A 23,085-nucleotide genomic window follows, 5' to 3' on the forward strand; every position below is an offset into this window, starting at 1 on the left:
AGGATTACACCCGAGTCAGTGATACTGCAAGCCTTTTTAAAATCATGGATGTAACATCACAAGTGGAAGGAAGTCATGTAGTCACAATCTCGACCAGAACAAGGAGCAATTAATAGATATACTGTGCAACTGCTGGGTATAGCCACAGTATATCTTATAAAGCCCTTCTCCCATAAATATTAATTTTCCTCTTTTCTATAGTTTGAATACATTTTTTGTGTTGTATACATCAAAGAGTGGGTGAGAGCCACATCAAAAGCAGCAGAAATTCATTCTCTGCAAACATACTAAGTAAAAAGGCCAAAATAGAATCATACAAAGGTCCATTTTGTATAGCGTCCTGAGGCCTGATGCTGTGAAAGGTGCTACTGCTGGATTTCTGTCTACATGTGTGCTCTGCAGTCAATAGCTTCAAACAATCAAAGAGAGTTTAATCTCTCCACTGCAGACACACCTGTTTCTCTTTCAGGCAGGGCATCAGTGAAGGATGTCCTCATAGCCAAAACACTTCGAAACCCTCAGCAGACAAAGACACTCTGTGGTTCACAGCCACACAGGGATCACATGTCCTACCTCTCCACAAGGTCCAATTCTAATGCTATTAACCCTCTACGGTACACATTATGATGCCAGCTGGTAAAAAATGCTTGTAATGAGTTTGTTTATAAAATAGACAAACTAAACATAATTTAGAGAAACTTTCAAAAATATTTTTTGGGGGATACACTTTTGGGTATGTTATCTTAAAGCAACACAGTACCATAATGGTAAGAAATGACAACAGAGGGTTAATGTAAAATGTTTTTAATAAACCTCAATACAATATTCATTCAGCATATTCAGAAAACATTAAGTTTAAACTTCATTTCATTTGAAATTTAAAACATTAAAAATGAACTCTTTTTAAAGGTTTATTTGTCTGAGCATTACCCCCAGAAGACATTGTACTATTGTGAAACAGCCCATAGGAATGCATGCGCTAAAGAGTGTTAGCATATTTCAGCAAACTTCAAACAATTTATCGAACTAAACTATCATAACGTTCTTCAAAAGAAGACAGTGAGTTACAATTCAGTGCTTGATTATTTGTTTTGTTTCATTTAAATGCCTGTTTTCAGTGTCCTGGTTTGTGTCTTTCCTGACAGACTGGATGTCACCACCATTTGTTGAGTTACTTGCTGGGTTGTTAGCAATTTGTTGTCTTCCAAACTACTAACGTCTGATCCATCCCTGCTAACATCAACTGGGGGGTCCTAATTTTATCCTCTTCTTATTGAAGAGTCATAGAATGATATTGAGTTAATTTTGTCAGTGAAAGAAAACTGTTTGTAAAATGTGAGCATACAGGACACGAATTGCAGACTATTATGATATAGTATAGTTATGGTAGACTATACAGTGTCATAGCCTGAACTCTATTGCAATTGACATTATGCATTTATCTAGGTTAACTTGTAGAGATAAATACCAAAAAAAAATGTCGAGGTTGGAATTCATAAAGGTATAGTGTTGCTTTATGGCAAAATTAGCATTTTAACAATTTATATTACTTTATTATCAAATAAAGTATTTTAAACAATTAAAAATGAAACTACAGTTGTCTATTTTTGTGATCAGAATTTTTTTTCAGCTTGTAAAATGATGTTTGCAGACCATTTTTATTAAGAGTTTATGGAATTGAACCATGTGAGGAGGGCACAAAAAAGGATTCAACATGGCCCCCAGAGAACCATGTTACAATATAAACAATGCTATTGGTTTCCTTGGGGCTTTGGCTCTTTTTGAAGCATTGCAACCGAACTGATGATGTATTGTGTTAGTGTGACAGCCCAAATGGATTTGGTGGGAAGCAGCAGAGATAGGAATAGCATCATTTTAGCCAGTGTGGTTGATTGTTCTGTACACATTTTTGTAGTGATTGTACTTTTGTATTTTGCACATAAACAAAACAGTTACATAGAGGTATTGTTTTTCATGGATACTTATTTTCTTCCTTTCCTTGATTTGGGATCAGTTGAAATAGTGGCAAGTGTATTTACAGTCACCACTGGTCACTGTGGCATGACCAAGGCAGCCAAAACTTTTTTTTTTTTTTTTTTGGAGAGTGACTTAGCCCTGCCAAGGAGGGACTTTGATGGCAAAGTCTCTCCTTGGCAGGGCTAATTGTTGGAAAAAATGCATGGAGCCATGACAGTCCAGACACAGCTGGCAAACATGGGTGCCATTCTGTCCCTGTGCCAGCATCATCTGGTTGGCCAGCTGAAGGAGGAGTGCAGTACGGATCTAATAGCTGAACTACAATGTGTGTCCTCATTTCTTCCAAAGCTCAAGAGAGAGCAGGATGAAGCTGCTGGCAGGGCTATGGCAGGTTTTTGGGTGGCCAGGTGCCATCTCTGGCTGTCACAGTCCATGCTGCAGAGAAAAGGGTAGGGCATTTCTGCTCACATTGCCTTACCCAGCCAGGGTGATGTTGTATATTATTGTCAATGGCCTGGCAGCAGGCCGGCCAAATGAGTGGTCTTCCTGTACCCAACCTCTGCATCTGGCAGGGTTGGTTGTCTCCACATTTAAGACTAGACTTAAGACTTTCCTCTGATAAAGTTTATAGTTAGGGCTGGCTCAGGCTTGCCTTGTACCAGCCCCTAGTTAGGCTGACTTAGGCCTAGTCTGCCAGGGGACCCCCTATAATACACTGGGCATCTTCTCTCCTTCTCTCTCTCTCTCTCTCTCTCTCTCTCTCTCTCTCTCTCGTGTCCTGTTACTGCATCTTGCTAACTCGGCCATACTGCATCTCACTAACTCAGCTTCTTCTCCGGAGCCTTTGTGCTCCACTGTCTCTCAGGTTAACTTACATTGCAGCGGTGCCTGGGTGGTGTGATGTGTGTGGTTGTGCTGCTGCCGTGATCCTGCCAGATGCCTCCTGCTGCTGCTGCTATCATTAGTCATACTTCTACTGTTATTATACACATATGATTATTGTCACATATGTATACTATCAGATATTAATATATACTTTCAACATATTGTACCACAACAGCCAGAATTATAATTATAATATTATTACTTTCAATAATGTTGTTGTAAGCTACTGTCATTACCGTCTGTCCTGCATCTCTCTCTGTCTCTGTCTCTGTCTCTGTCTCTCTGTCTCTCTTTCAAGTCTCATTGTGACATATGGATTACTGTTAATTTATCATGTTGATCTGTTCTGTATGACATCTATTGCACATCTGTCCGTCCTGGAAGAGGGATCCGTCCTCAGTTGCTCTTCCTGAGGTTTCTACCGTTTTTTCCCCCTGTTAAAGTGTTTTTTTGGGGGAGTTTTTCCTTATCCGCTGTGAGGGTCCTATGGACAGAGGAATGTCGTATGCTGTAAAGCTCTGTGAGGCAATCTGTGATTTGTGATTTTGGGCTTTATAAATAAAATTGATTAATTGAATTGATTAATTGATTATGGTTGCATCTCGTGCCTGGGCATTGGCACAGTGGCACACAGCCACTAGGAACTAGGGTTCCCATAGTTATATGATATAACTACTGGGTTGGAAGATAATCTTGATATGATAGAAAACGTTCGGTTGGTTTGTAACCATGGTTCTCTGAGTGAGGAGATTATCTCCCCAGGCTCAAGGCTGCTTGGTACCCATTCCAATGTTAATCAGTGGGTGGGGTTTTTTTAGCCTGGCGCATGCCAGCCATGTAAAGTGGTGTGTCTTAAAGATTATTCATTTTCCACATCGATTACCCCAGATGGGGATAATTCCCATAGTTATGATATAACTACTGGGTGGGGAGATTATCTCCTCACTCAAAGAACCAAGGTTACAAATTAACCGAACATTTTTTACTGCTTGAGCTGTTAACTGTCAGAGCCATTTTGCCAATTTTATGTTTAGTTATTACATGATCCTAACTCATGTGGAAAATTTAAATTGTTTTGGGCCCACAGGAGATCTAGAATAGCAAAGACAATTTCTTTTCCCTTACTCAATGGTTGGATTTAGGAAAAGCCCAAATAAGTGTGTTCTGTCAGCAACACACATCTAATTTCACAGTTAAGAGAGCTATAGGTGGTAAGGGACCTGGACAATGTCTCTGTCTCAAAAATTGATCAGCAGAACACTGCCCTCTTACACTCTAAAAGACAGGAGCTGCTTCCTGCAAGAGAGAGCCAAAGGAGCTACGGTCTGAGCATACTTCAATAGACTCCAGGACATGGACACACCAACTACGTTCTTTTTTAATTTTGAGAATTCGGTCATGCAGAGTAAATAAATGGTGTGTCTCCATCTCCCTGAGGAAAGGGTGACCACGGAGCTGGCTGAGATGACAAAGCATGCAGTGGACTTCTTTATAGATTTGTTCAGGGAGGATAGCTGTGATGTGGACTCTGTTGCAGAGCTTCTGCAGAGGCTTCCTCAGCCAAGTCCAGAGGTTCAGGACACTCTAAGTTTGGGCATGAGTCTGAATGAACTGCTGCAGTGTCTCAGATGGCGTCAGACAAGGCTCCAGGACAGCTTACTATAAAACCTTTTTTTTAACACTTTTGGAATGTTTGGGACAGGACCTTTTGAGCATGAGTGTTGAGTGTTTTCGAAAAGGGATCTTTCCAGTAACCTGTAGGCATGCAGTTTTCCCTCTGCTGCTGAAAAAGGGAGATTTAGCTACTTTGAAAAACTGGAGACCAGTAGCTCTCTTACACAGACTATAGGATTCTATTAAGTTTTATCAAACAGAGTGAAAATCTTTATTCATCTGCTGATTTGATATCAAATGTGTTTGATATCTATAAATTAACACTTTACTAACCCCTGCCCCTTTGTGATGGTCTGTCAACCTACTGGAGTAAACATGAAGCCTTTACTGTAACTAACTGGACTCTTTGAAGAAATATAAAATATCTGGAAAAACAAAAAAGCAATTTCAGAGACAAGCAGACAAGGGGTCTACAATATATGTCTTAAGCCTTGGTCACTAACAGGCAGATCGTGGTCCGAGGCCAGACCCAGACGCCGTCCTTTACAGACTGGGACCTATAACCAATAAATTATCAAGGGATTTTAAATTATGACAGGATGCCTCTATTTAAACTGGCGCAACATTTCTAGTCTTTACGGCACCAGTATAGCTGATCAGAAAACGCACAGACCAATTGCATGCGAGTTAAGCCATCCCACGTGATGCCACCCAGCCAATCTCTGCATTCCAGGCGATTAACATTGCGACTCTGTATACAGTCAAATGAGAGAGGTGAAAGGCGAGTGAGAAGCGGAAAGACGATAGAAAAATAGAAATATAGAAAAAGAAAGAAATCGATACACTGAGAGAAGACGAAGAGGAAGAGGTGAGTGAGCAAGGGACAGAGAGAAACACAGAGGAAGAGACGAGTGAGCGAGAGACAGGGAGAGAGACAGAGGAAGCTTTCCCAGGTCTGAGGAAAGTAACCCTGTACATCTTGACCATGTTTGGCTCCACATACAGCTGCGAGGCAGCTTTCTCCACAATGAACATAATAAAAACTAAATATCGTTCCAGGCTCACCAGTGAGCACCTGTACGTGTATGAGAATGGCCCTGACATCATTCCAGTCCAGATTTAAAATTCTGGCAGGACAAGCTCGAACTCAGTTCACTCACTGAACAACAAGAAGTGGGGAGAGTGGGAAAAAAGGGAAAGAAAGAGAAACTGTAAAGCTGTTCAATTGTTATTTAGGACTGTTAAGTCAAGATGTGAAAGTTAACAGAGAAAAAGGAAAATTCAAGCTGTTGTTACACTTTCATTTTTTCTAAAATGAAGATGCACAATTTTTCAAAAACTATTTCATATATTTTCTCCATTTTATTTTCAAATGCATATCTGTATAGTTCAATGTTAAGTGACAATTAATATTGTCGTAATGATCGTACTTTCTTTTTTTGATTTGACAGTCAGATGTTGATTACATGCAGACGTTGATACAACTATAAGGCTACTTCAGTATATATCACACTAAATCACATTTAAAGTTAGACATTATGATGTTCCGGACCTTTGCGTAAGGAAATTCTCTCTATCTGGACCTCTTTGAATTTTAGTTGAATACCCCTGGTCTAAAGGATATATCCATGATGTCAAACTCACTCATAAGCGAAAAACAGGTTAACAAAATAAAGATAGTTCGTAGCTAAAGCCTAACCAGAAATCCGTGTCAAAAGTGAACTACAACATAAATGGCGATTGAGACAGAAGACAATGAAAATAAAGGGAAATTTCACTGATATATTCAACCAGCTGGTTCCTGTAGAGCAGAGTAGGCCTTTATGCGCTGTTATGATTGGCTATAATTGTCCAGTCTGCATTCAAGGGGTGAGACTTGGCAACAGGTCAGTTATATGATATTAATGTTATTATTATGTCTATTGATTAGGAGAAGGCTTTTGATTGTGTAGACCATGCTTTTCTTTGTTGTTGTTTTTTTGTTTGTTTTTTACCTTACAGGGCTTTGGTGTTGGGGGGCTTTTGGGGGCTCCTGGGTTAAGCTGCTGAATCATGGTGCTTGTTGTGTAGTGAAGGTGGGGGAAAGGGTAGAGCTGCCCTGTGCCAGTAAGGAGATGGATCAGGCAGGGCTATCCCATCTCAGGCCAGCTTAACAGCTTGAGCCTCTAGCTACTGTGCAGGTCGAGAAGCAGACTGATAGCCTTTTTCCATTACCAAGTGAAGTTAAGAATGAGGTTCATTTTCTGTTTTAATGCTCAAAAACAAAAGGGATGTACTTTTCAGTAAAATGACCTTTACTGATGTTGATTTCTTTTGGTTTGCGTCACTGGTTTCCCCGTCACTTCGGTCCGGTAAAACACAGCTTTTAATCCAGTTTCTCGCTTTTTTTTTTTTTAACAAACCACTTGCTCTCAGCTTTTATTGTATGTACTTTTTAACATGGACTAAGGTTTTACGCCATCAGGCCTGTGGTTGTCACGGATCATAGGCTACCGCAGAAGTGAACGCGGAAGTCACCAGCCGAACCGCATTAGCGAGGCGCCAACTTTTAAAAATCTTTTAACTGTGGGAGACCTACAACTCACCATCTGAAGTGGACTGCCCGCTTTAAATTAGGTCTACTCCAGGGTGCTGGAGAAGAGGGTCCAGTCGATAGTTGAACCTCAGATTGAGGAGGAGCAATGTGGTTTTTGTCCTGGATGTGGAACCGTGGACCACCTCTTTACCCTCACCAGGGTGCCGGAGGGGGCATGGGAGTTCGCCCAACCAGTCCACATGTGTTTTGTGGATTTGGAGAAGGCTTACAACCGTGTCCCCAGGGGCATCCTGTGGGGGGTGCTGCGGGAGTATGGGGTTGGTGGCCACTTGCTAAGGTCCATCCAGACCCTGTACCGAAGGAGCGCGAGTCTGGTTCGTGTGGCCGGCAGTAAGTCGGACCTGTTCCTGGTGAGAGTTGCCAGGGCTGCCCTCCGCCAGGGCTGCCCTCTGTCACCGGTTCTGTTCATAACTTTCATGGACAGAATTTCTAGGCGCAGCCGAGTGGTGGGGAGTGTCGGGTTCAGTGACGGAAGGATCTCATCTCTGCTTTTTGTGGATGACGTGGTCCTCCTAGCCCCATTGAACAGTGACCTCCAGCTCTTGCTGGGACGGTTCGCAGCCGAGTGTGAAGCGGCTGGGATGAGAATCAGCACCTCCAAGTCTGAGGCCATGGTCCTCAGCCGGAAAAGGGTGTTGTCCACTCCAGGTTGGGGGAAGGTCCTACCTCAGGTGGAGGAGTTTAAGTATCTCGGGATCTTGTTCACGAGTGAGGGTAGGATGGAGCGGGAGATTGACAGGCAGATTGGGGCGGCATCAGCAGTGATACAGGCACTTAACCAGTCCGTTGTGGTGAAGAGGGAGCTTAGCCAGAATGCGAAGCTCTTGATTTACCGGTCCATCTACGTTCCAACCCTCACCTATGGTCACGAGCTCTGGGTAGTGACCAAAAGAACGACCAGCAACCCGGACCCGGATAAGTGGAGGACGACGAGTACGAGTACGAGTATAACACAGTGCGCATGCATGTACCAAGCTGGTTTGCCTTTATAAATCACAATCAACTCAAAATTTGGCACAGGTGAACAAGTGTCTTGCCTATAAATTATGGAGCTTTATCCCTATCTTTATTCAAGAGAGTGGTCAATCAGTTTGAAAGCATTATTTATTGATTTCACGTTCAAAAACCCTGCCCTCGCACTCAAATAGCCTCTGCTTGCGCTTGGATCTACTCTGTCTCTGCTCAAACTGTGTGCTCGCACTCAGATACCATGTTGCTCGCACAGATTTCCTGCTCGAGCTTCGGCTTTTCTCCTTGCGCTCAAACTGTTTCTGTGCGCTCGCGGAATTTCTACTCTCAGATTTCTGCCCTGCGCTTGGATTTTTTTGTGTAACAACCCTGTCAAAATCCCCAACCAATAGAATGCTAGATTTACTGCTGACTAATGTAATGATCCCTGCCTCCTTGTGGGCCCGCTCGCTTTAGTTTTAGAGTGTCCCGTCTGGGCGGGTACTCTTTAACCGGGTTCATCCACTCCCACCCTCTTCCCCTGTCAGGAGTTATTTTTCAACAGTCACCGGCTCACTATTATCCCTTACATATATATATGTATATATTTAAGCAATATCTCACGAGAGGGAGTGATGTACTGTATATCGTCACGGCTGTGATTCCGTCATGGGCACTATGGCATGAGGCCGCAGTGCTGAAGACAATTACAGCCGTGACGATATACAGTACAACGTCACGACCTCGAGTGTGATATTGCTTTTATACAACAGTTCAACAACAGCTTAAACAGCAATGCTGAGTAAGGAAATGTTAACAAAAGGTGATGAAATAAATTATTTAAGTATGTTATGTAGCTCTGCGAAAAACCCCCACTACCCCCAGTCTGTTGCTAGGCAACGCAGCACAAACGCCAGAGCAATAGATAGATAGATGTTCTATTTATTGCTCTAACACACGCCAGGAACTCAAAAACTACTTTGTATTTACATTGATCTGCAACTGTGTAACTATATCCATCTTCTTGGTGTAACGCTATAGTGTCAGTTTGCATCAGTGTGGCGAGTGTGACAGTTGGTTAATTAATGGTTGTATTTATATTTATAACACCTGTGAGCGGAGTGATTTTACTGTTACATGTCCCAGTGATGTTATACTCTATATCAGCACTCACCCCAGATAGCACACCTGGCGGATGTCGTCCGATTTATCAAGTTTAGATCGTTAAGACTTAGCAGGGAGAGCGTTTGCTCATTGCCAAGACATCGCTGAGACGTCGACCTTTAATGGAAAATGACCACCACGCGTCGTTAACTACAACCTTCATTCATTTAGGTCGGACCTTTCAAACTACAGATATTTCACCATTCAATGTGAGAAATCAATGCTAACATTCAAAACTTGCTTGACTGTTACCATAGCCTATTTCGTGTGTGTTCGTGTGCACAATGAAGAGACAAAAGTCAATTTGACAAACTTTATTTTCAAATTTCCACAAACAATATCTAATGGCCAGTCCGCTTCTCCTGGCAGCCTGCAAGAGACAGAAAAGACGATGAGCACATAACTTCAAGAAACAATTCCAACTTCACCACTGTATTTTTTTTTTTGTTAGCATTTCAGCTGTATTTTAGCCAGATTGAAGGCCTTGGGTCTGTCACTGCTTAATTTAGTGTTGAAACAGTTAAATAACAGGATCCGTTAACTCTGTTAACAGCAGCTCAACAATCAGTCCTTCATCTCGGAAAAACAGTGGTTTCAAAACTACGCTTTCAGTTTGCTTTGCAGAGGAGGAGACCTCAACTGATAAATTCCCCATAAAATCACATTAACAACATACCGAAGGCATCCTTAAACTTCACTATTTGACCTCCGCAGTCCTCTCCGCTCCTCTCACCCACACTTGAGCATCCATCCAGGCCGCGGAGGTCAGGCCAGGGGGCTGCGGAGGTCAGGCCGGGGGGTGGCGCGGAGGTCAGGCCGGGGCCAAAATCACCCATTTAGCTCATTTAACCCTGTGTTGCTCGTTCATAAAACGTACAGCCGGTCTTGTGATGAACCGATCGGAATGTTTGCTCACGTTTTCTGGGGTTAATGTTAGCAAATAAATTAAAAAACAAGTTCCACCAAACCGACCCCCCAACCCCCCCCCCCTCGATCGTATCAAGCTAACGTTAGCTAACTACCGACTAAGCAGATAATATTAGCTAATTGACAAGCACTTACTGGGCAGAATGGCTCTTCAAATGGCGAACAAAGTTTGAAGTTGTCTGGCTGGCTTGTCTGGTTGTCTGTTTGAAGTTTGCCTGGCTGTCCGAGATGTTTATGCTGCATAATTAGATATAAATTAGTATAAAATGCCTTAGGCACGGTGGTGTGGTGGCTAGCACTCTCGCCTCATAGCAAGAGGGTTGCCGGTTTGATCCCGGGCGTGGGAGCCCTTCTGTGCGGAGTTTGCATGTTCTCCCGTGTCAGCGTGGGTTCTCTCCGGGCACTCCGGCTTCCTCCCACAGTCCAAAGACATGCAGATTGGGGATTAGGTTAATTGATGACTCTAAATTGTCCGTAGGTGTGAATGTGAGCGTGAATGGTTGTCTGTCTCTATGTGTCAGCCCTGCGATAGTCTGGCGACCTGTCCAGGGTGTACCCTGCCTCTCGCCCGATGTCAGCTGGGATAGGCTCCAGCCCCCCCGCGACCCTCAAGAGGATGAAGCGGTTAGAAGAAGATAAAATGCCTTACTCATTTCAATGACAAATTTTATTTATTTTTTTTTAAATTCTGCATTAAATAAACTAAACTATGTAAACTATGTGTTTCATACATGTTTCCCTGTACCCATAAGCAAACGGGGAAACGCATTAACTGTACATAATTATTTATCTTTATCTTTATTTTGGCCATGATCAATATTCTTTTGTTTACGAACACTGGTAGATAACTATCTTGCCATCAGATGGTCTTTGGCTGCTCCTGACGCTACCGTCATAAAAACAAGAGAGGAAGAAATCTGAGTATCTGATTGGTCGAAGGACCGAACTGAACAGGTGATATCAACATTCGTGATCAACAACATAGACGCATTTATTTTTATCACAAAACTAATAAATAATCATGGTGGATTTACTGAACAGAGTTCCAGAATAAACGCTGTACTTAACAGCTTATTTATCTTTATTTCGGCCATGATAGGCTAATTATTCTTTTCTTACCAGTTGGTCTTGGGCTGCTCGAAGAAATCTGCACTGACTGAAACACTGCATTTAACGGCTGGATTAAAAAACCTTCTGTAAAGGATATAATTGCCCAGATTGCCCACCACAGATCGCCCAAAGGGTAAGTTTCTGATTGTAATTTCTCCTCATTATGTTCTGTTGTGTGTGTGTTTAGAGATGTTAAAACAACATATTAATGCAACTGCTATGTTTCCTGCCTTTTTTGGATAAGCGGGGAACATAGAGCCTTTTTTTAGTAAGAGGGAAACATAGAACCCGGGAAACATAGAACCTCATAAAAATTAAAAATTAAAACCTCTTCTGTGACAGAAAGACAAAACAGGAGAATTAAATGCGGACTGTTAAATATCAGGTCTCTATCGTCTAAAGCAGTGTTAGTAAACGAATTAATATCAGATAATCATATTGATTTACTCAGTCTCACTGAAACCTGGCTGTGTCAAGATGAATATGTTAGTCTAAATGAGTCCACTCCTCCCAGTCATAATAATACCCACATTCCTCGAGGCAGCGGCCGAGGAGGGGGAGTTGCAGCCATTTTTAACTCTAGTCTGTTAATCAGCCCTAAACCTAAACTAGATTATAATTCATTTGAAAGCCTCGTTCTTAGTCTTTTACATCCGACCTGGAAAACCTCGCAGCCACTTTTATTTGTTATAGTGTACTGTGCTCCTGGCCCATATTCTGAATTTGTATCTGAATTCTCAGAGTTTTTATCCAGTTTAGTTCTTAAATCAGATAAAGTTATTATTGTAGGCGATTTTAACATTCATGTCGACGTTGATAATGACTCCCTGGCTACCGCGTTTATCTCATTAATAGACTCCATTGGCTTCAGTCAGGGTGTACATGAACCCACTCACTGTTTTAACCATACCCTCGATCTAGTTCTGACGTATGGAATTGAAATTGATAACCTAAAAGTCTTTCCACAGAATCCCTTGCTATCAGATCATTATCTGATTACTTTTGATTTCTTTTTACTCGATTACACGCCACTCAGCAACAGTTACTATACTAGATGTTTATCAGATAGTGCTGTCGCAAAATTTAAGGAAAAGATTACTTTGTCGTTAAATTCAATACCAATACCTTCAGTAACAGAGGTTTCCCGTGCCGACTTTAACCTCTCCCAAATTGATCATTTTGTTGATAGCACCGTAGGCTCGCTGCGAACAACGCTCGACTCTGTAGCTCCTCTTAAAAAGAAGTTAACAAAGCAAAGAAAGTTTGCTCCTTGGTATAACTCTCAAACCCGTAGGTTAAAACAAATATCGCGAAAATTTGAAAGGAATTGGCGATTAACCAAACTGGAAGAATCTCGTTTAATCTGGACAGACAGTCTCAAAACTTATAAGAGGGGCCTCTGCAATGCCAGAGCAAACTATTACTCAGCATTAATAGAAGAAAACAAGAACAACCCCAGGTTTCTTTTCAGCACTGTAGCCAGGCTGACTGAGAGTCAAAGCTCTATTGAGCCTTGTATTCCTTTAGCCCCTAGCAGTAATGATTTTATGAGCTTTTTTAATGACAAAATTCTAACTATTAGAGGCAAAATTCATGACCTCCTGCCCTCAGATGGTAGGCCTACCTATCTAACCTCAAACACAGCTGTAGAACCTAATATATATTTAGATTGCTTCTCCCCAATTTCTCTTCAAGAATTGACCGCAATGATTTCTTCATCTAAATCATCAACGTGTCTCTTAGACCCCATCCCAACTAGGCTACTTAAGGAGGTCTTTCCTTTAGTTAACACTCATATATTAGATATGATCAATATATCCTTATTAACAGGCTATGTACCACAGTCTTTTAAGGTAGCTGTAATTAAACCTCTCCTAAAAAAGCCCACCCTGGATCCAGAGGTGTTAGCCAACTATAGACCAATATCTAATCTTCCCTTTATGTCAAAGATCCTTGAGAAAGTAGTCGCAGACCAGCTGTGTGATTTTCTCCAGGATAATAATTTATTTGAGGAATTTCAGTCAGGATTTAGAGTGCATCATAGCACTGAGACAGCTCTAGTTAAAATTACAAATGACCTTCTGATTGCTTCAGACAAAGGACTCGTCTCTGTTCTTGTTTTATTAGATCTTAGTGCGGCGTTTGACACAATTGACCATCAAATTCTACTGCAGAGACTGGATCACTTAATTGGCCTAAAAGGTTCAGCACTAAGCTGGTTTAAATCTTATTTATCTGATCGTTTTCAATTTGTTGACATTCGTAATGAATCATCCTTACGTACCAAAGTTTGTTTTGGAGTTCCGCAAGGTTCTGTGCTCGGACCAATCCTATTTACTCTATATATGCTTCCTTTAGGTAACATCATTAGAAATCACTCTATAAATTTCCATTGTTATGCGGATGATACACAGTTGTATTTATCGATGAAGCCAGAAGAAAGTAATCAATTAACTAAACTCCATAACTGCCTTAAAGACATAAAAAATTGGATGAGCACCAATTTCCTGATGTTAAATTCAGACAAAACTGAAGTTATTGTTCTTGGCCCCAAACAACTCAGAGACTCTTTATCTGATGACATAGTTTCTCTAGATGGCATTGCTCTGGCCTCTAGCACTACCGTAAGAAACCTCGGAGTAATATTTGATCAAGATTTGTCTTTTAATTCTCATTTAAAGCAAACATCACGGACTGCATTTTTTCATCTGCGTAATATTGCGAAAATTAGGCCTATCCTGACCCGAAAAGATGCAGAAAAATTGGTCCACGCTTTTGTTACCTCAAGGCTGGATTACTGTAACTCTCTATTATCAGGTAGCTCTAGTAAGTCCTTAAAAACTCTCCAGCTAATTCAGAATGCAGCAGCACGTGTACTAACAGGAACTAAGAAACGAGATCATATTTCTCCTGTTTTAGCTTCTCTGCACTGGCTCCCTGTAAAATCCAGAATTGAATTTAAAATTCTACTGTTAACTTATAAAGCTCTAAATGGTCAAGCTCCGTCATATCTTAGAGAGCTCATAGTGCCATATTATCCCACCAGAACACTGCGCTCTGAGAACGCAGGGTTACTCGTGGTCCCTAAAGTCTCCAAAAGCAGATCAGGAACCAGAGCCTTCAGCTATCAGGCTCCTCTCCTGTGGAATCATCTTCCTGTTACGGTCTGGGAGGCAGACACCATCTCCACATTTAAGACTAGACTTAAGACTTTCCTCTTTGATAAAGCTTATAGTTAGGGCTGGCTCAGGCTTGCCCTGTACCAGCCCCTAGTTAGGCTGACTTAGGCCTAGTCTGCCGGAGGACCCCCCTATAATACACCGGGCTCCCTCTCTCTCCCTCTCTCTCTCTCTCTCTCTCTCTCTCTCTCTCTCATCCTATTACTGCATCTTGCTAACTCGGCCATTCTGGATGTCACTAACTCGGCTTCTTCTCCGGAGCCTTTGTGCTCCACTGTCTCTCTCTAACTCATATCGCAGCGGTGTCTGGACAGCGTGACGTGTGTGGCTGTGCTGCTGCCGTGGTCCTGCCAGATGCCTCCTGCTGCTGCTGCCATCATTAGTCATTAGTCATACTTCTACTGTTATTATACACATATGACTATTGTCACACAAGTATACTGTCAGATATTAATACATACTTTCAACATATTGTACCACAGTAGCCAGAACTATAACTATAATATTATTACTTTCATTAATGTTGTTGTAAGCTACTGTCATTACCTGCATCTTTCTCTCTCTCTCTCTCTCTCTCTCTCTCTGTCTCATTGTGTCACATGGATTACTGTTAATTTATTATGCTGATCTGTTCTGTACGACATCTATTGCACGTCTGTCCGTCCTGGAAGAGGGATCCCTCCTCAGTTGCTCTTCCTGAGGTTTCTACCGTTTTTTTTCCCCGTTAAAGGGTTTTTTTTTTGGGGAGTTTTTCCTTATCCGCTGTGAGGGTCTTAAGGACAGAGGGATGTCGTATGCTGTAAAGCCCTGTGAGGCAAATTGTGATTTGTGATATTGGGCTTTATAAATAAAATTGAATTGAATTGAATCGAATTGAATTGAATTTTTTGTGTAAGCGGGGAACATAGAACCTTTTTGCAGGGTTAAATGGAGAACATAGAATCCGGGGAACCAACTGCGATGAGATGCTGTGTCCCGCGAGCTCAGTTCCAAACAAACACTGCAGAGATGAAATTCTGCCTTCAGTGGCGACTTCTGTATGAGGGCGAGTAATATATTCTATGGCACCGGGCCGACCCAAAGCCGACGTAGCAGAGACGTTTGATGAGCTGGGTGCGCGTGTCTAAATTAACAGTCCCTTTATTCCAAAAGTGGTAAAGAAAGCAAGGGAAGACCATTTAATTTACAGGGCTTTCCCTGGAGGGTGGGAGTGGATGAACCCGGTTAAAGAGTACCCGCCCAGACGGGACGCTCTAAGGATCATTTCATTGGTCAACAGTAAATCTGGCATTCTATTGGTTGGGGGATTTTGACAGGGTTGTTACACAAAAAAATCCAAGCGCAGCCGGGCAGAAATCTGAGAGCAGAAATTCCGCGAGCGCACAGAAACAGTTTGAGCGCGAGGAGAAAAGCCGAAGCTCGAGGAGGAAATCTGTGTGAGCAACATGGTATCTAAGTGCGAGCAACATGGTTTCTGAGTGCGAGCACGCAGTTTGAGCAGAGACAGAGTAGATCCAAGTGCAAGGAGAGGCTATTTGAGTGCGAGGGCAGGGTTTTTGAACGTGAAATCAATAAATAATGCTCTCAAACTGATAGACCACTCTCTTGAATAAAGATAGGGATAAAGCTCCATAATAAATGGCCAGTGAAACGCCCAAGTTACCAAGAAAGTGCACGAAGAAGAGCATGGCAAATATAGCAAGAAAAGGTAAAAAACAAAACTTCACACAATGTGAAGTTGAAGTTCTTGTTGGGGAGGTTGATAACAGAAAGACAATGATGTTTGGTGGACTTAATATGGGCATTAGTAAGGCTAAAAATGCAGCAGAGTGACAGCTGGTGGCAGATGCTGTAAATGCTGCCACCTCAGACTGTGTCAGAAGTCAAGAGGAAGTGGTCCGATATAAAGGTGTTAAGGCTATTTGTGCTGATTTATTTAGACAGAAAACCAAGTGATGTTTCAAGCTGACTGTCAGACAGTTTCAGTGACTGTCTGAAATAAACACTCTAAATGAGGAATACAATTGCCATAGCTGTTTGACAAATAATCTGATGGTCTTGACCCAAAGATTTTTTAAAATACATCTTGTTTTCATGAAAAATGCATCACATCCAGACGCTGGCGCACAGCAGCAGCAATTGGCTCAAATGCCTGGGGATAGAGGTTGGGGCATCAAGCCATAGTGGCACGTCTTAGCTGTGCCACATTGTGCAGCTCAGCACCGGTTCCTGCAGGTGCTTCTTTGTAATGTGGCAGAGTGAAGGGGGTATGCTAGGGATGCAGAGCTCGACAACGCCACCCAGGGGAATTTCACCCCTGGGAATATACCTACACTTTTACAGGATTACTTACTGGCAACACAGGTTCAATGTAACACAGGGCCAGAGACGTGATTCACATACAAAAATATATACTTTATTTTAGTTAAAAACACAATTTCTCTTTAAAAAAAAGGGCTGGAACAAACAGAGGCAACCAAATAGTTCAGGGCTGGGGCTTACCACGGCGGCAGGAAACCAAGGAGGGAGAAACCAAATCGAACACCACCCGTGAAGCACACCAAATATTGAACTGTGAAAGCACCACCACCAAGAAAGGGACTGCCGCTCGCTTTGGCCCACAGCACCTGTAACACAAAGGAAGAATTAATTATTTTTGCCTCCTTACTCAATAAATGAAATCAAACACAAAACAGAATCAAGGTTATAAGAAAATCAGAGAAATAATCCAGCTTAAACACAATCTTCCAAATTAACCAAAAGAAAGAAAAGAATAAACAATGAACAAAATGAAACAAGTCTTAAAGAGTCTGTTCCAACCGTCGATAAGGTGTGTAGGTGGGCAGCCTGCCTCACCCAAAATCTCTTTACAATAAACCCCCCCCCCCGGCCCGAAATGAAATAGAAGAAAAAGAAAATAAGGATTATGACGAAAATAACTAAATAGGAAAAAGTAAAACTAGAGTCCCAAAATAAAGCAGACAAAATGGAAAGAACCAAAGCAAACAAAAGAGAGATTAAACGTGAATAAAGCCAAAACTGGGGAAAGTAAACAGATTCAAATTGAAATCACTAACAGAAAAGAAATCCAACAGTAATAAATTTAACAATTCTATAATTAACTGTGGCAAAACAAAATTAAAGGAAAACCTACATAACGACGGACTGAATTAAATTAAACCATAACAGAAATCATAACCAGAGAACCAATACTAAAACAGCAGTGCCCGTCTCCTGATGGCTGATTAAGGCCGGCGTCCTCCACACAGCTGTTGCCGAACTGGTGAATATTGGAAGGAGAAAGCTGCACTTTTTAGGGGGGAATCCCACGGCTGCGCCGCTCCGAGCGCGTACCCACAGCCAGGCGGAGCCCAGATCCAACGTGGTGCGCCCGCACCACCCCGCCGGCCACGCCAACCACGGCGGTCAGGTTCCCTCGGCACAAGCTAATTGCTCCCCCCGCAGCCACACCAGCCGTGCTGCGCAGTGACAAGCAGATCAGTGAGACCAAGTAAGGTTCCCCATGAGACATTCAGGCAGGTGGGAAAAGGCAGCCAACTCACCTTCCTTTTAAGGCACGCAAGGTTCAGTCAACGTCGACACACACGAACACAGTGACGGCCCACGCCAAACAATCCAGCCGCCTCGACCACGCCACCGACGCTCACTGCCAGGACCAGGGAAAGTGGGGCCAGCTCGGTGATGACACCCTTTTAAAGGTGCACACCGACCAGCACCTCAAGTCCTTGGATGACTGGCACAGCGCCCCACAGCGACTGGGAGTGCTCCAAAGGGCACCCGGTCACAGTAACCTCGGGCCAAACGTAGCACAGAGATCCAGCAGCACTGCACATGGCAGTCGGAACTAGCTCATAAGCCACTCATCATTGTTGGCCAGTAGGTCTTGCTGGTCCCTGAATATCCACTCCCTCCAGAGTGTCCCATCCACCACATACTCTAACAGTGCCAAATAAGCCATCATGCATCTTTATGCACCGTGATTGCTGCTTTTTATACCCACCCATCAACTGACTGATTGTATGTGAAAAGGAATTCCCTGATGGTAACAGAGTTTTGGCCAACAAACACGCGAGATAAATATTAATAATTATGATTATACACGTTATTTGTTTACACTTTTTGTAACAGTGACACAGCACTTTACAATGGCATACAACACATTTAACACACAGCGATAAAGAGAATTAAAAGCCATAAAACGAACACATTATAAAACAAAATATATTGGCTCATATAGGATAACAATAACACTCTCCAGTCTTATCTGCTCGACTAAGGCATCGAAAATGGCAGCAGCATATACTCAATTTGTCCAACTGTTTACATCATTATTTGACAGACTAAATTTCATCATATTATCTAATGATTATAGAATGTACCTAAAGACTTATTTTGAAATAAAGATATCTACTTGTATTTAGTCTCCTAACTTGTGTTTTTTATCTGTGCACACCAGGGACTATCAGTCAAAAACATGTTTGTTCTTTATTCATGTTTATCTGTTTTTGCGGGTACACTCTTCAAATATATAACGTGAAAGGTCATATCTGTCTTTATTTTACACAATATCAAATTCACAACATTTCTTCCTTTTCATCTTTCTGCCACGGGGGTTGCAGTGTCTCATGTCTGCACTTTTTGTGCATATGCTTGAGTCAAGGTCAAGGTCAAGGTAAACTTTATTATCCCACAAGTGGGAGTCACAGCTTCCGTGGAAGACCACACATTCTCCCGTCAAGTTTGATCTTTATAAATCCCTGAGTTTGCTTAGAGAGTGGTATACGCCGCCTTCTGTGCATACGTCACATTTATAAGTAAGGCCCTAGGTTTTCCCTAGTTGCTCTCTTCACAATCGTCACTGGGTGAATCCGAATGATAACTTCACTAGCAAGAACCACGCCGCAACAATATGTCGTTTAAAGGTTTAATGGAATGCAGGAGTTATTGAATGTTAAGAATAGATGAATGGATGTGGGTGAGGTAGAGGGAAGATGTCATCTGTTAGGCTGGTCTGGGAGGATGTATTGAAGACTCAGTGTGGGCGTTCCGTCTCAGGCATGTATATCCACCCGAGCTGATTACTGGCCCCCAGACAGTGCCTAGAATGAGACATGGGAGAGGTATGCACCGGATTGAATAGGAAGGAAGGAGTGAAGGGATGAGGGGATGAAGGGATGAGGGTAGGGATGAGGTAGGAGGATGATGGGATGAGGGGATGAAGGGATGAGGGAAGGGATGAGGTAGAAGGATGAAGGGATGAGGGGATGAAGGGATGAGGGTAGGGAAGAAGTCGGAAGATGGAAGGATGAAGGGAAGGGAAAGGCAGGGTGGGTCGAGAAATCTTGAGACAAACAGGGTAGGATGGGTTGACCCGGTATAAGTAGGCTTGGCAGGTGATTAGAGGTGTGGTTAAGGCGTGGTTCTGCTCCCGAACCTAAGTTAACAGGTTAACTACATTTCACTAGCAAGAACCACGGCACAACAATATGTCCTTTAAAGGTTTAATGGAATGCAGGAGTTATTGAATGTTGAGAATAGATGAATGGATGTGGGTGAGGTAGAGGGAAGATGTCATCTGTTAGGCTGGTCTGGGAAGATGTATTGAAGACCGGGCGGAGGGAGACTCAGTGTGGGCATTCCGTCTCAGGCATGTATATCCACCTGAGCTGATTACTGGCCCCCAAAAGAGTCAGATTTAAATTGAAGTGATTTGAACGTGAGCTTGACGGAGATTGTTAAGATTGTTGCGGACGTAGGCGCGATATGCTTGGGATGACCAGCGGCCTAGGACCTGAATGGTTTGGTCTGAGATGCCTAGTCTGGCTGCTGTGGATGCTGCGCCAATGCGGAAGGAGTGGCTAGAATAGAGTTCTGGAGATATGCCTGAAATGCGTAGGACTTGGTGTAAGTGTTTCTGGAACCAGAATCGATTGGCCATTTTTCCTGTTTCAGTGAGAAAGAGTGGGTGTTGAGGTGATGCCTTGGCAGCATACCTGGAGCTGATGTATTCGGTCAGTGGCTCGTATGGGCTGAGGTAGGATTCGAGGCGGAATAAGTAGATAGGGAAAGAAACTCCCAACTGATCTGTTTTGCTCCTTCGGAGCGTGAATATGAGTGAGTCAGCAGTGTGGATGGTTATGTCAGATAGACTGGGGTGATGAGAAGGATTATAGACGGATGAAGTCGGGGCAAATTCAGAGCACCTCAGGAATCCGAAAAAGGCCAGCAGAAACATGGATTCTAGGGTTAGGTCAACCATATGCAGAGGCTGAGAAGATCTGAAGTGAGTGGCAAGTGCCTGGCTGGGAGAGCCGGTTCCTGTTTACGCAGGCCTTTTATTAACATAGTAACGTGAGAATGGGAGGTTGAAGGACAATGGAAACCAGTGTCTAGTTTGATGAAGAAGTTGATTCCTGCTAAGTAGGTCTGGATGGTGGAGGACCGTATTTTTTTGGATGGAATGAGCATGGTTGATGAAATTGCAGATGGACATGACGTCCAGAGAGGGAAAAGGCAGCTGGTAGGTGGAGTGATATGCCTTGAAGCAATTCCAGCCAGTTAGGTAGGCTGAGAGTGTGCTTGGGGCAAGACTGTTAAGGATGGCTTCTTGTGAAGCATGAGAGAGGTTTGACAGCTGTGGAGCAAGTTGAATATTGTGGCTGAAAACGGTGGGATAGGTGTTGGGTCAAGATCCGATTCTGGAGCCAAGTGTCTGAATTTCTGGAACGAGAAGCGAGACAATGAGTCAGCAATGTTGTTGTGATGACCGGGAATGTGGGCTGCCCGGAGGATGAACTGATGTTGAGCTGAGAATAAGGTGAGTCGGCACAGGAACTGCATGATGGCTAAAGAACAAGATCAACCTTTGTTCAGGATCTCTACAACTGCGGTGTTATCAGAGTGGATAAGTATGGACTTCCTAGACAATTCGTGCCACCAAAGAATGGCAGCTATTATGATGGGATACAGCTCGTGAAGCGCAGAGGAAGGAGAGCGGGACTCTGAATCGAGGGATTCGAACTCTGGGGGCCAAGTGGAGGCGAACCATCTCCCTCCATAGTAGCCGCCAAAATCTGTGGAGGGAGACGCGTCTGTGAAAAGTTGAATGTCCTCAGACTTTTCTCCAAGGGCAGAGATGCTTGGAAGGAAATTGAGTCCAGGGTGATGCCTAGGAACTCAATGGAAGTGCCAGGTCCTGATGTTTTCTCCTCAGAAAGAGGGACGCCGAGTTCAGAGAAAGTTTTAGTGAGCGTATTGAGCCCGTGGCGAGGAGGTGAGGATGGTGGAGTGATGATGAGAAAATCGTCGAGAAGATGGAGAATGTAAGGGAGCCTGTGGTTGTTAGTAAGGATCCAGCATAGGGCTATTGAAAGAGAATCGAAGATCTTAGGACTGCTTTTGCAGCCAAAGGTAAGGCGCACGGAAAAATAATATGCCCCTTTCCAGCAAACGCCGAAAAAACGCCAGAAGTCAGGATGAATAGGCAAAACTTTGAATGCGCTGGTGATGTCTGCTTTAGAAAGCCAAGCTCCATGTCCTGCTAGCCGAATGAGGGTGATGGCATGGTCAATGGTTGCGTATTGCATGGAGAAATACGGACTGGGAATGACACTGTTGATGCTTGGAATGTGTGAGCCATGTGGGGAAGACAGGTCCATGATTAGCCTCTTTTTTCCGGACTATTTGCGAGTGGCAACACCTATTGGGCTGATGCAGAACAGTGGAAAAGGAGGAATATTGAACGGGCCTATCATGAATCCTTCTTTGACCTTTTTAGCCAAGAGGGTGTCAATGGTGTGAGGTTCTGCAAGAGCAGACTGGAGGTTGTGATAGACGTGGGAAATGTCAGGGAGAACTGCCATACGGGATGAAAACCATGTCTGAAGCCATCTATGAGAAAATGAACAAGCTGTCTATCAGGATGGTTTTGTAGAGCGGTAGCAAGGACATTTACCTGAACGGGGGTGCTGAGGTGCTGTACAAGTTGGTCTGCAGCTGTGGTTGGATTCTGGGGGTAGGTGCTCCTGGCATGTGCACCGCCGCAGAAGGAGCAGACATGCAGGAGGCGGCAGTTGGAAAGAGTGCAGCCCAGGTGGGTGAAATTGTTGCACACCATCCTGCCGCCCTGGTAGAGGATCGGCCTTCCCTGTCTGTCGACCCCCTTTGACAGGGGGACATTGACCGAAGGACGTATGTTAGCGGGCCTAGGAGTGATGGGAGGTGGGGGTGCGGCAGGTGACAGGCGGTTAAAGGCTGTGATGTTGCGTGAGGAAGATGGACGTGAGCGAGTTAGTGGAGCAGTGACAGTGCATGCTGTGGCAGGGTGAGAAGGGGCTCCACATAGCTCGCAGGGATGTGCGGGCTGCGAATATGCGGCAGTAGAGTTCAGAGTCAAGGGTGCCCCAGTACGTTCCCTGGTTAAATTGCTGCATCCGGCCAGCTGCTTGGTTAGCGAAGTGCACATGGTAACTGTAAAACCCGTCCCTCCAAAACGTAGGGCCATGTCGAGCACAATGGACAGATAATCATCCAGCTCTGCTCTCTGTGTGGGAAACACAGAACAGATAACGTCACGGTAGAGAGGAAAAGCGAAGGCAAATTCTGTGGGGGTTAGGTCTTTAGACTGTGAGGGCAGTGAGTGGCGGAGTTGCACGGGGCCGAAGT

The sequence above is a fragment of the Epinephelus lanceolatus genome, chromosome 16 (genome assembly GCF_041903045.1).
Source record: "Epinephelus lanceolatus isolate andai-2023 chromosome 16, ASM4190304v1, whole genome shotgun sequence".
NCBI classification, from domain to species: Eukaryota; Metazoa; Chordata; class Actinopteri; order Perciformes; family Serranidae; genus Epinephelus; species Epinephelus lanceolatus.